The following is a 14,904-nucleotide window of genomic DNA, read 5'->3' on the forward strand; positions in this document are numbered from 1 at the left end:
TCATGCCCAGTACTTAACATTCATAGGCTGGAAAACAAAAAAAATATTTTCCTAATTACATGCACTTTCTCTTCCAAAAGTTAACATAGTCTCAAATTTGCATGGACGTGGGCCGATCCTTGGAAGTGCAGTGCCTGGCTGTAATTGCTCGGTTCAGGGTAAAAGTATGGATGTTTTGTGTTTGTTTTTAATTGCTGCTTTTAATCCATTTTTTGTTTGCATTTAAAAATTAATTTTCTGGAGGAATTGCAATAAAAACACTGTGTTTAAATCTGCCCATGCCCATAACCCTTCCTATCACCCTCCTAGCCCTTCAGCTCCTAGATATCTGGGCTGTTGCATATCCTTAAAGTTAATCTATTCATCATGTGTATTAAGCTGCTAAAGACATTTGCATCGAAGTTCTTTGCCTAAGCTTCTCCACATCCTACTTGCTTTTGGATCGGAGGGTAGCAAATGTGACCCCATTCATTAAGAAGGGAGGGAGTGTGAAAAAGGGTAACTACCAATATGTTACATTAAGGTCAGTAAGAGGGCATGTGCAGAAGTCTCTACTGAGGAAAGTAATTTATTGAAAAGAATAATAGGTTTGAGCAGAAAGCATATATTTGCATATGAAAGAAAAGTTATATTTGACGAATCTACTGCAGTTCTTTGAGAATGTGACAAATAGAATGGACAAGGTGAACCAGTGGATGTGGTGCATTATGACTTTCTGAAGGTTTGGTAAGATGCTGCACAGCAGGTTGAGTGACAAGGTTAGAGTGCGCTGAGTTGGGGGCAATATACTGATGTGCTTTGAAGATTAGTTATCAGACAGAAAGCAAAGAGTAGGAATAAATGGGTCTTTGTTCAGATTGGCGGGCTGTGACTATTGAGATGCCGTAGGGATCGGTGCTAGGGCCCTAGCTATTCGCAATCTATATCAACTGTTTGGTTGAAGAGATCATATGTTATATTTCTAAGTTTGCTGAAGATACAAAACTGGATATTATGAGTAGGGAGGAGGATGTAAAGAGACTGCAAGGTGATAGAGACCAGCTGTGGGGCACGAACATGGCAGATGCAATATAATGTTGTTCTGGCCACTTTGGTGCCCAACCCAGAAAAGTAGACTATTTTTAAAATGGTAGTGTCAATATTCAAAGGAACCTTGATGTACACACGTCACTGAAAGCCAAGGTACAGGAGCAGGAAGTGGAAGCAAAATTTATTACAAGAGACCTTGAGTGCAGGAATAAATTACACAAGGCCTTGATGAGACTACCTGGAGTATTGTGTACAGATTTGCTCTCCTTAGCTAATAAGGGATATAGTTGCCGTAGAAGTGCAGCAAAGATTCATTAGACTGATTTCATGGATGGCAGGTTTGCCATATGAGAGATCGAGTACATTATAAGAACATAGGAGTAGGAGTAGGCTACCAGGCCCCTCAATCCTGCCCTGCCATTCAGTATGGCTGATCTATACTATCCTCTTCTGTTCAACTCCAGTTCCCCATAACCCTTAATGTGTCAAATATTTATCCATCTCCACCTTAAATATATCTAATGATCTGTGCTCCATGACTCTCGGGGACAGAGAATTCCAGAGATTCACTAACTAATTAGGCCTGTATTTTCTGTAGTTTAGAAGAATAGATCATAGAATTACAGAATCATACAGCACAGCACCTCATCCATGCCAACAGTGAGGCCTATCAATGCTAGTCCCATTTATTAGGCCCATATCCCTCCATGTCTTTAATATCCAAAGTACCTGTGCAAATGCCCTTTAAATGTTGTAACTTTATCTGCCACCGTTACCTCCTCTGGCAGCTTTTTCCAGACAACCATCGCCCTCTGTTTGAAAGGTTTCAACGAGATCCTCCCCATCATCCTTCTAAACTCCAGCAGGTACAGGCACAGAGCTATCAAACGCTCCTCATGCATTAACCCTTTAATTCCTAGGATCATTCTTATAAACCTCTCCAACGCCAATACATCCTTAGATACAGGGCCCAAGATTGCTCACAGTACTCCAAATGTGGCCTGACCAATACCTTATAAAGCCTCAGTGTTGCATCCTTGCTTTTATTTTCTAGTCCTCTCGAAATGAATGCTAACATTGCATTTACCTTCCTTATTACTGACTCAATCTGCAAGTTAACCTTTAGGGAATCCTGCACTAGGACTCCCAAGTCCCATTGCGCCTCTCACTTATGAATTTGCTCCCTGTTTAGAAAACAGTCTGTGCCTTTATTTCTTCTACCAAAGTGCATGACTGTACACTTCCCTGTGCTGCATTCCATCTGCCACTTTTTTGCCCATTCTCACAACCTGTCCAAGTTCTTCTGCACACTCCGTGATTCCTCAACGCTACCTGCCCCTCCACCTATCTTTGTATCATCCACAAACTTGGCCACAAAGCCATCAATTCTGTCATCTAGATCATTAACATGCAACGTGAAAAGTAGCGGACCCAATGCCAAACCCTGCGAACACCACCTCTCACCAGCAGCCTACCAGAAAAGTCCCCCTTTATTCCCACACTTTGCCTTCTGCCAGTCAGCCAATCTTTTATCCATGCTAGTACCTTTTCTGTAATACCATGGGCTCCTATCTTGTTTAGCAGCCTCCTGTGTGGCACCTTATCAAAGGCTTGAAAATCCAAGTAAATAACATCCACCGACTCTCGTAGTCTATCCTGCCTGCTACTTCCTCAAAGAATTCCAACAGATTTGTCAGGCAAGATCTCCCCTTAAGGAAACCATGCTGACTTTGGCCTATTTTGTCATGTGCTTCCAAGTACCCCAAAACCTCAAACTTAATAATGGACTCTAACATCTTACCAACCACTGAAGTCAGGCTAACTGGCCTATAATTTTCTGTCTTTTGACTCCCTCCCTTTTGTGATTTTTCCAGTCCTCTGGACTATTCCTGAAACTAGTGATTCTTGAAAGATCACTACTAATGCCTCCACAATCTCTTCAGCTGCCTCTTTCAGAATCCTGGGATGTATATTATTGGCTAGCTTACCTTTCTATTTCAGCAGTTTCCATCAGTTTAATGTTTGCTTGTCCTTGTCTATCCTGATAACAACCCAAGTTCACCTTATGTAAGCTGATTTGTTGCTGTGAAAGTTGATCAAAGATGTGATAAAAATGCGAAGATTGTTTGGATTTTTTCTAGCAAATGGCCAACATTGACCTAATGGGCCATTTCCCAGAGAGGATGGTCATCACGTTCAACTCATGAGTGCAGCTCCAACACACCCAAGAAATGTGACAAAACATTGCACTTGATTGCTTTCCCATCCACCATCATGCAATTACTTGCTCAAGCCATACCGACAGCAACTCCCAAACCACCAGGACAAGGCTAACAGAAATTTTTTAAAATGCAGATGCTAGAAATCTCAAATAAGAATATAAAATGCTCAAAAATCTCAGCAGGTAAGACAACATCTGTGAAAAGAGAAACAGTTAATGTTTCAAATCTGAGACCCTTGACCCTTCACCATCATTCAATTTGATCATGGTTGATCTGCTCCAGGCTTGAACTCCACTTTGGTGCCTGTTCCCTATGGCCCTAAATCCCTGATCTTGCGAAAACATGAGCTGTCTCTAAGTATTTCCAATGATCTAGCTTCCACAGCCCTCCAAGTCTTTGGTTGAGGTCTATAAAACGATGAGAGGCACAGACAGAGTAGACAGTCAGAGTCTTTTTCCCAGGGTGCAAGTGTGCTCTACTAAAGGGCATAGGTTTAAGGTGAGAAGGTTTAATGGAGATGTGCAAGCAAATGTTTTGCCTGGAGACTGGTAGGTACCTGGAATGTGCTGCCAGGGGGAGATGGTAGAAGCAGGTAGGAAAGCAACATTTAAGAGGCATTTAGACAGACACATAAACAGGCAGAGAATAGAGGAATATAGACCATGTGCAGGCAGATGGGAGTAGTTAGATTGGCACCATGGTCGGTGCATACAAGGTGGACAGAAGGGCTTGATCCTGTGCTGTTCTATGTAACTATAGACCTATTACAGTTGCATCCCTCTGTGATTTATCTACATATCAGCTCCTGACAATGTCTGGAGTGTACCCCAAGGAAAGTGATTTTTCCCCCCTTTCTACCCATATGACCTAATTTGAAGAGCACTTAAATTACAACAAATTTAAATTCCTCCTTCATTACCACAGAAATGGATTCTTTAACCAATATTTCAATGCCACTTCCTCTTTTACATCCATCTCGTACTCGTATTATACCTGAAGATTTTATACCCTGGGACTTCCCAGTACTGCCCTTCCTTTAACCATGTCAGTATCATATTCCCTGTGTGGATCAATGCTCTAAATTCATCTGCATACCAATCCAACTCCTTGCATTCCTCCCATGTACCTTATCATGCTCATGTTTGCACTACTAATTGGACTGACTTAGTTTCCCTTCAATATTTGACTACACTACCCCCTCCATTTCAGGGACAGCATGTTCCTGTTAGAGGGAAGGACAAAGCTGGCAGGATTAGGGAACCCTGGCTGACAAGGGATATTGAGGCTTTGGTGTGGAAAAAGACACATGTCAGGCATAGGGATCTGGGATCAAGTGAATCCCTTGAGTTTAAAGGATATAGGAGTACACAAGAGGATAAAAAGAGGACATGAGATGGTAAATGGCAGATAAGGTAAAGGAGGATCCTTAGAGATTCTCTAAGTAATGTTAAGAGCAAAAGGGTAACTATGGAAGAGAATAGGTTCCCTGAAGGTGTGGTTGTCTATGTGTGGAGCCACTGGAGATGGGCGAGGTGTTACTTGTAAGGTTGCTATTCCTTTCTCCTTCTCCACCACATCTGCTCTCAAAATGAAGCCTTTCATTTCAGGAAACCTGAAATGTCCTCCTTTTTCAGGAAGCGTCGCATCACCTGCTGTGGTTGATGGAGCTCGCTCTCGCATTTCCTCTGTTTGTCGTACTTCTGCTCTCACCCTGCCTCCCTCAGACGGAACCGAGATAAAGAGCTCCCCTAATTCTCACTTTTCATTCCATGATCCTCCACACCTCGCATATCATCCTTCATTATTTCTGCCAGCTGCAACAAGACTTCACCACCAGCCACATCGCCCTACCCCTTTCCTCCTTCAGGGACTACTTCTTCTGTGACATCCTGGTTCACTCATACCTCCCCACCCACCCCTCCCTTACCCTGGCATTTTCCCTGCAGTTGCAGGTGTTGGTTTATTATTGTCACTTGTACTGTGGTACAGTGAAAAACTTGTCTTGCATACCATTCATACAGATCAATTCATTACACAGTGCAGATACATTGAGTTAGTACAGAGTGCATTGAGGTAGTACAGGTAAAAACAATAACAGAGCACAGAGTAATGTGTCACAGCTACAAGGAAGTACATTGCAGGTAGACAATAAGGTGCAAGGTCATAACAAGGTCCATCTCATCGTATAAGGGAACCGTTCAATAGTCTTATCACAGTGGGATAGAAGCTGTCTTTAAACCTGGTGGTATGTGCCCTCAGGCTCCTGTATCTTCTGCCTGATGGGAGAGGAGAGAAGAGAGAATGACCCAGGTGGGTGGGGTTTTTGATTATGTTGGCTGCTTTGCCAAGGCAGTGAGAGGTATAGACAGAGTTCATGGAGGGGAGGCTGGTTTCCATGACACGCTGGGCTGCGTCCACAACTCTCTGAAGTTTCTTGCAGTGCTGGCAGAGCAGTTGCTGTACCAAGCCGTGATGCATCCGGATAGGATGCTTTCTATGGTGCATCGATAAAAGTTGGTGAGTGTCAAAGGGGACACGCCTAATTTCTTTAGCCTCCTGAGGAAGTAGTGGTGAGCTTTTTTGGCTGTGCCGTCTACATGGTTGAACCAGGGCAGGCTATCGGTGGTGTTCACTCCCAGGAACTTGAAGCTCTCAACCCTCTCGACCTCAGCACCTTTGATGTAGACAGGAGCATGTGCACTGCCCCCCCTTCCTGAAGTCAATGACCAGCTCTTTTGTTGATATAGAGGGAAAGGTTGTTGTCATGACACCATGTCACTACATCCTCTATCTCCTTCCTGTACTCCAACTCGTTGTTATTTGAGATACAGCCTACTATGGTGATATCATCTGCCAACTTGTAGATGGAGTTAGAGCAGAATCTGGCCACACAATTGTGTGTGTATAGGGAGTAGAGTAGAGGGCTGAGGACGCAGCCTTGTGGGGCACCAGTGTTGAGGATAATCGTGCTGGAGGTATTGCTACCTATCCTCACTGATTGCAGTCTGTTGGCCAGCAAGTCAAGGATCCAGTTACAGATGGAGGTGTTGAGTCCCAGGTCTCGGAGTTTGGTGATGAGTTTGCTTGGAATTATAGTATAGAAGGCGGAGCTGTAGTCAATAAACAATAGTCTAACGTTGGTGTCTTTACTGTCCAGATGCTTCAGATCTGAGTGTAGGGCCAGGGAGATGGCGTCCACTGTAGACCTGTTATGGTGGTAGGCAAATTCAAGTGCGTCGAGGTTGTCTGGGAGGCTGGAGCTGATGCGTGTCATGACCAGTCTGTCAAAGCACTTCATGATGGTGGATGTCAGAGCCACTGATCGGTAGTCATTAAGGCATGTTACCTTGCTTTTCTTCGGTGCCGGGATGATAGTGGTCTTAAAACAGGTGAGAACCTGAGATTGAAGCAGGAAGAGGTTAAGTATGTCTGCAAATCCCCCCCGCCGGCTGATCAACGCAAGATCTGAGCACTCGGCCAGGGACACCATCTGGGTCAGATGCTTTCCTCATGTTCGCTGTCCAGAAGACTGATCTTTACGTCCTCGACACCACCTACACCACCTCCCTCACCACCTTCCAGGGACCTAAACAGCCCTTCCAGATGAGGCAAAGATTCACGTGCACCTCCTCAAACCTCGTCTACTGCGTTTGCTGCTCCTGATGTGGCCTCCTCTACAACGGTGAGGCCAAGCGCAGACGGGGGAACCAATTCGCAGAGCACCTATGCTCTGTCTGCAGTGGTCATACCCAGCTCCTGGTTGCATGCCATTTCAATTCCCCTTCCTATTCCCACACAGATCTGTCCATTCTCGGCCTTCTGTCTTTTAATAGTTGTTATTGCACCTGCCTCAACCACTTCCTCTGGCAGCTCATTCCATATACTGACCACCCTGTGTTAAACAAAAGTTGCCCCTCAAGTTCCAATTAGATCTCTCCCCTCTCATCTTAAACATATACCTTCTAGTTCTTGATTCCCCTGGGAAAAAGACAGTGCATTCACCCTATCTATGCCCCTCATGATTTTATACACCTCTATAAGATCACTCCTAGTGTCCTGTGCTCCGAGGAGAAAGGTCTTAGCCTGTCCAACCTCTCCCTGTAATTCAGTCCCTCGAATCCTGGCAACATCCTTATAAGTATTTACTAAATGTTTAATAGCATCTTTCCTACAGCAAGGTGACCAAAACTGAACACAATACTCCAAGTGAGCCTTCACCGGCTTCTTGAACAACCGCACCATAATCTTCCAACTCCTGTACACAGTGCCCTAACTGATGAAGACCAGCATGCCAAAAGCCTTCTTCACCATCCTGTCTACCTGTGACCACTCTCAGAGAACCATTGCCTGAACTCCAAGGTCCCTCTGTTCTATAACACTCCCCAGGGCCCTACTGTTTACAGTGAAAGTCTTAACTTGATCTGAGTTTCCAAAATGCAACACCTCAGATTTATCTGAATTAAACTCCCATTTGCCATTCTTCAGCCCACTTACCCAGCTGATCAAGATCCCCCGTAACTATTGATGACCTTCTTCACTATCAACGATACCACCTATTTTAGTGCCACCTGCAAACTTAATAACCATTCCTTGTACATTCTCATCCAAATCATTGATATAGATGACAAATAACAATGGGCCCAGCACCGACCCCTAAGGCACACCACTAGACACGGGCCTCCAGTCCGAGAAACAACCTTCCACCTTCACCCTCTGCTTCCAACTATCAAGCCAATTGGATAGGCTAGGTTTGTTTTACTTGGAGTGAAGGAGGCTGAAGAGGACCTGTTTGAGGTGTACCAAATTATGAGGGCATAGGTAATGAGAAATCTTTCCCCGTAGCAGAGGTGTGTAAAACTGGAGGGCATTGCTTTAAGGTAAGAGGTAGACTTAGATGGGATCTGAAGAATTTTTTCACCAGATGTTTGGAATCAGGAATGCACTGCATGAAGCGATGGTGGAGGCAGAGACTCACAATGTTTAAGGAGTATCTAGATGAGCACTTGAATTGCTAAAACTTAGAAGGCCATTGTCAAGTGCTTGTTAACAGAATTAGTATAGGTGGGTGTGGATATGGTGGCCCTGGTCTCCGCAGAGCTGTGGCCCTGGTCTGTGGTCTGAGCTGATATCCTACGAAATTCGAACATTGTGTTGAGCAACATAAGACTTGTAGCTCCAACCTGTAAAGTGAAACATTCACCAAGACTTAAGTGAAACTTGAAGTGTTAACATGCAAGATCGGGAATAACCTTGTCTGCTACAAAAATAACTCTGCAGCTCCCAAGTACCGATCATGTGACACTATCATATTTGCCTACAGTGCAGTGCTTGGTGTACAGACTGCTTATTATGTCAGGTCTCTCCAACCTTTCTGATGTTGATCTTCTTAACATGACTGGTAAGCAAATTTATAAGTAGTTAGTGTGTTACATGTTAGAAATGTTTAATATTTGAATTTTATGAGAAATATCTGCATTCAGTTCTGTTGCATATTTACATACTTGGCTATAGTGACTAAATGTCAAAGTTCCAAACAAACCAGAGGTGAAAGCTGGCTGCTGAAAGTTCCTTAAAATATACTGTTCCGATGATCCCATCAAATTAATTCAAAGTGGCAGAAAATTTAAAACCATAATTTTGGTAGTAAGATTTCACTACTGTAATGCTTCAATGAGCTTACGATATGAGATTGGATATTTGGTTTCTGTAAATGTGGCCTGCACACTTTTTTAAAAAAAGTTATTTTTTATATTTTAAAACCAATCTTAATATAGAGATCCTGGTAGACAGGCTTGTTTGCTTTGAGCAGTGTAGCTGATGATCAGCCTATGTGCAGAGAATGCAGGACTGTTTACACTAAGCTATGTAGCTGACACTTACTCTATGCGTGCTGGCAGCTATGCTCCTGTAAGATCACCATTAATTCGATTGTAACTCATACGACCTTGAATCTTTACTCGTGCCCTTGCTAGTGCAACAACATATGAATTTTTTGACCATTTTTCTCCAAAGTTATCTTGAGTTTACTTGAAGTGGGCATGATTTACTGACTGTGTACTGATTTACAGTTAGAACTCCACTGATTACAGTATCTTCTGATATACCATGAAACAATCCTGTTTCACCACACATTCAGTGGTTAGTCTTGCCTTTCACTTTGGCATTTACAAATTAAAGCTTAATAATTTTTTAAGGGCAGAAATTAGAAAATGTGCTAATCATTTCTCAGTGCTCACTTCCATTGGTAATTCTGCAGATAATGGAGTTGTCTTTGCCTCTTTGCAAGACCTGGCAATATCCATGTTTGATTAAAACACGACAACAAGCAGTTTGGTTACACTAGTGCCAGGCCAGGTAATGATTATCTGTCATTAATATTCATTGATCACAGCATCACTTCTCATCAAACACTGGGATCACCATTGAGCAGAAACACAAGTTATGACTACAAGAGCAGATTACAGGCTTGGTATTCTGTGGTGAGTGCTTTGCCTCATGATGCCAAAATGTTAAATTGGTTTATTATTGTCACATGTACCGAGGTACGGTGAAAAACTTTGTTTTGCATACCATCCATACAGATCATTTCATTATAATAATGCATTGAGGTAGTACAGGGAAAGCAATAGCAGAATAAAGAGTTACAGTTACAGAGAAAGTGCAGTGCAGGCAGACAAAGTGCAAGGCCACAACGAGGTAGACTATGAGGTCAAGAGTCCATCTTATCTTACTACAGGATGTTCAATGGTTTTATGCAGCGGGACAGAAGCTGTCCTTGAGCCTAGTGGTACGTGTTTTCAGGTTTTTTATCTTCTGCCCAATGACAGGGGGGAGAAGAGAGGATGTTTGGGACGCGTGGCGTCTTTGTTTATGTTGGCTGCTTTTCCTAGGCAGCGAAAAGTGTAGACAGGGTCCATGGAGGTGAGGCTAGTTTCTGTGATGTGCTGAGCTATTTCAACATTCATAAGACATGTCAGAAGTTTAACATAAAACTCTTCATTTGCCATGAGTGCAAATCCAGCAACACTCGAGAGTCAACACCATCCAGAAGAAAGCTCGCTGCTTGGATGGAACCTCAACATGTACTCCTTCTACCATAAGTGCTTATAGTAAACTGGCACCTCACTTACTGCTCAAGGTGCATACTCAGGAATGAGAGTGCTAATGGGACCAGTGCTATAAAAATACCATTATAGCATAATATATATAGAGCTGTGTTACTGATAGCAATATGTTCTTGGTATGATTCTCTGCTATCTCCACTACTGAGCCAGGAACCAAGTTGAGTTTTCTGCTGACAATTCTGTAGTACTGAAACAGTTGATCTCATTGTCACATAGCTTGGTGTGTAGTGACTGCTTGTGAGGGAGCAGTGTCTCCATTCGTCGCTGAGGTCGGATGGCTTCAGGGCTGCCTTCTTGCCAGCATGGTGAGTATGGGCCATTGCTAGCAATTAGCTTGGTCACATGTAGACAGGCTATAGAGAAATCTCTGGGCTGGAGAGGCAGGCCATGTAAACAGAGGGGGAGACAATAACCTCCATTGCATCCAACAGGAAATGATGAGAGAGATTGTGGCATTGAAAGGTCTGTCAGCATGGCCTGTACTCATTGCCATTCTAGATGCATCCTTGAGCCACACCTCTCAAGCCTTAGCAGCTGCTCTGCTCGCCACAACTTTCATAGGCAGCTTCTGCGCATTGCTTTGGCAGTTCATTCCACAATGAGCCATACAATGATGAGATCACCATTTCTCAGTTGCAGGAGTGCCAGTGGTTGCCACCAAGTTCCCAGAACAACAATGAGAGCCCCAGCGGATATCTTTTTAAAATTGTAGATAGATTTGTATCCATGCATGTTCGGACTCAAGGGCCATGAGCACTGTTCAAGTCAGTGCTCTGCAGGGTATTGCTGTGGGGTAGCAGAATGGGTGTATCATCTACCAAATACATTGCAGTTACTCACCAAGGTTTTTTCGACAGCCTGCAGTCTCAACCATCTCAAATGTCAACAACATCAAGTGTAGGAAAATGCTGCCCAAAAGTCGCATGCCATCCTATTTTTAAAAGTATTGCCTTTTGTTCCCCACCAAAGCTGAGTCAAAATCCTTCAAGTCCCTACGACAGGATATGGAGTTCAAGAAGGCAGCTCACCATTATATGTTCTAGGGCAACAAATGCTGAGCATGCCGGCACTGCTTATATCCCAGGGATGATTTATCTTAAAGGGCTAATGAACTGAAGCAACTCCAGAAGCATTGTTTGACCTTTTGTAATACTGGGATGTTTCTTACCAGCCTCTATCCTACCCCTCCTTGCACTGCGCTATTTATTGGTGATCTTTCCTTTTCCCTCTCAGTCTTGATGCAGGTCTCGACCCATTATGTTGACTTACATCTTTTGCTTCTGTAGATGGTGCTTGACCTGCTGAATTCTTCCAGTGTTCTGTTTTTGTTCCAGATTCCAGAGTCTGCAGTCTCTTTGTTTTCACGTGAAATTAATTGTTCTGACATTACAATCATTTAGCTTGCATCATAAACCCAACTGTCTTTGTGTTATCTGTTTCAAGCAGAAATAATTCTTCTGTCTTTAACAGAATCCTATTCTGTCATCAAATGAAAATAATTGGGATGTTGCAATGCAAAAGTTCCTTCTTGCTGATGGTCCAGTTTAACCATAACTGAACAACATGGGTGAGGTGTTGTGGGAGCCCTGCATGACCAAAGGCACAGCCTCACATCCCTGAGTTGCTCTGGAAAGGTAACCAGACTCATTCATTACAGGGATGTGTGAGGGATTTTAGCATTGCTCTTATTGTTGGGCTAAGAATTCAGCCAATTGTTTGGTTAATGTGTTGTGGTTGGCACTGAGTCCTAGTGCATGGACACCTTTTTTTCAAATTAAATTTAGAGACAGGTCATCTCTGGCAAGCCCAACATTGATTCTCCATATGTAGAGAACCTTCAAGATGGTGAAGAACCATCTTCGTCAACTGTTGAGGTCTTTCTGCTGAAGGTACTCCTACTGTGTGGTTAGAACATAGAACATAGAACAATTACAGCACAGTTCAGGCCCTTTGGCCCACAAAGCTGTGCCGAACATGTCCCTACCCAACTAGGCTTACCCATAGCACTCTATTTTACTCAGCTCCATGTACCTATCTAACAGTTTCTTGAAAGACCCTATCGTATCAGCCTCCACCACCGTTTCCAGCAGCCCATTCCACGCACTCACCACTCTCTGAGTAAAAAACTTACCCCTGATATCTCCTCTAAATCTACTCCCCAGCACCTTAAACCTATGTCCTCTTGTGGCCACCAATTCAGCCCTGGGGAAAAGCCTCTGACGATCTACCCTATCAATACCTCTCATCATCTTATACACCTCAATCAGGTCCCCCCTCATCCTCCGTCTCTCCAAGGAGAAAAGGCTGAGTTCCCTCAACCTGCTTTCATAAGGCATGCTCCGCATCCCAGGCAGCATCCTTGTAAATCTCCTCTGCACCCTCTCTATGGCTTCTACATCTTTCCTGTAGTGAGGTGACCAGAACTGAACACAATACTCCAAGTGGGGTCTGATCAGGAACCTGTATAGCTGCAACAATACCTCACGGCTCCTAAATTCAATTCCCTGATTGATGAAGGACGATACACCATATGCCTTCTTAACCACAGAGTCAACCCGCGCAGCCGCTTTGAGCGTCCTATGGACTCGGACCCTAAGATCCTTCTGATCCTCCACACTGCCAAGAGTCCTACCATTAATACTATATTCCGCCAACATATTTGACCTACCAAAATGAACCACTTCACACTTATCTGGGTTGAACTGCATCTGCCACTTCTCAACCCAACTCTGCATCCTATTTATGTCCCTCTGTAACCTCTGACAGCCCTCCAAACTATCCACAACACCCCCAGCCTTCGTGTCATCGGCAAACTTACTAACCCACCCCTCCACTTCCTTATCCAGGTCATTTATAAAAATCACAAATAGTAAGGGTCCCAGTACAGACCCCTGAGGTACACCACCGGTCACCGACCTCCACTCAGAATATGACCCTTCAACAACCACTCTTTGCCTTCTGTGGGCCAGCCAATTCTGGATCCACACTGCAATGTCCCCTTGGATCCCATGTCTCCTCACCTTCTCCATAAGCCTCGCATGGGGTACCTTATCAAATGCTTTGCTGAAATCCATATACACTACATCTACTACTCTCCCTTCATCGATGTGCTTAGTCACATCCTCAAAGAATTCAATCAGGCTCATAAGGCAGGACCTGCCCTTGACAAAGCCATGCTGACTATTCCTAATCATATTATACCTCTCCAAATGTTCATAAATCCTGCCTCTCAGGATCTTCTCCATCAGCTTACCAACCACTGAGGTAAGACTCACCGGGTCTATAATTTCCTGGGCTATCCCTACTCCCCTTCTTGAATAAGGGAACAACATCCACAACCCTCCAATCTTCCGGAACCTCTCCCGTCTCCATGGACGACACAAAGATCATCGCCAGAGGCTCCGCAATCTCCTCCCTCGCCTCCCACAGCAACCTGGGGTACATATCCAGTCCCAGCGATTTTTCCAACTTGACGCTTTCCAAAAGTTTCAGCACCACCTCTTTTCTAATATCTACATGCTCAAGCTTTTCAGGCCGCTGCAAGTCCCCACTACGATCCCCCAGATCTTTTGCCGTGGTGAATACTGACGTAAAGTATTCATTAAGTACCTCCGCTATTTCTTCCGGATCCACACACACTTTCCCACTGCTGCACTTGATAGGCCCTATTCTTTCGCATTTCATCCTCTTATTCTTCACATACTTGTAGAACGCCTTGGGGTTTTCCTTAATCCTGCCTGCCAAGACCTTCTCATGTCCCCTTCTGACTCTCCTAATCTCTTTCTCAAGTTCCTTCCTTTTAGCCTTGTCCAGATCTCTAACATTACCTAGCTCTCTGTACCTTTTGTATGCTTTTCCTTTTGACTAGATTTATTATAGCCTTCGTACACCACAGTTCCTGTATCCTATCATGACTCCCCTGTCTCATCGGAACATGTCTATGCAGAGCTCCACACAAATATCCCCTGAATATTTGCCTCATATCTTCCGTACTTTTCCCAGAGAACATCTGTTCCCAATTTAATCTTCCAATTTCCTGCCTGAGAGCCTCATAATTCCCTTTACTCCAAATAAACACCTTTCTAGCCTGTCTGTTCCTATCCCTCTCCAGTGCTAACGTAAAGGAGATAGAATTATGATCACTATCACCAAAATGTTCACCCACTGAGAGATCTGACACCTGACCAGGTTCATTACCCAATATCAAATCCTCTTGTAGGTCTATCTACATACTGTGTCAAGAACCCTTTCCTGAACACACCTAACAAACTCCACCCCATCTAAACCCCTCACTGTCTGGAGATGCCAATCGATGTTTGGGAAATTAAAATCTCCCATCACAACAACTCTGTTATTCTCACACCTTTCTAGGATCTGCTTCCCTATCTGCTCCTCAATAACCCTGTCACTATCGGGCAGCCTATAAAAAACACCCAGCACTGTTATCGACCCCTTCCTGTTCCTAACCTCCACCCATAGAGACTCTGTAGACAATCCCTCCACAACGTCCACCTTTTCCGCAGCCGTGA

General features: G+C 44.0%; 1 protein-coding gene across 3 annotated transcripts in view; it reads left to right on the forward strand.

Annotated features, from left to right (window-relative positions):
* LOC127570067 (la-related protein 1-like) overlaps positions 1 to 14,904 on the forward strand; it is a 210,005-nt gene that overhangs the window by 53,080 nt on the left and 142,021 nt on the right. The window contains exon 2 of one of the 3 annotated variants that reach the window (XM_052015317.1): positions 81 to 164. The exons of 1 other annotated variant lie outside the window; for it this stretch is intronic. The gene's annotated coding sequence lies outside the window, so the exon portion shown is untranslated. Of the gene's footprint in view, positions 1 to 80; positions 165 to 14,904 lie in introns of those variants that run through there. One more of the 3 variants, XM_052015318.1, reaches the window with a different exon arrangement.

The sequence above is a fragment of the Pristis pectinata genome, chromosome 4 (genome assembly GCF_009764475.1).
Source record: "Pristis pectinata isolate sPriPec2 chromosome 4, sPriPec2.1.pri, whole genome shotgun sequence".
Taxonomy (NCBI): domain Eukaryota; kingdom Metazoa; phylum Chordata; class Chondrichthyes; order Rhinopristiformes; family Pristidae; genus Pristis; species Pristis pectinata.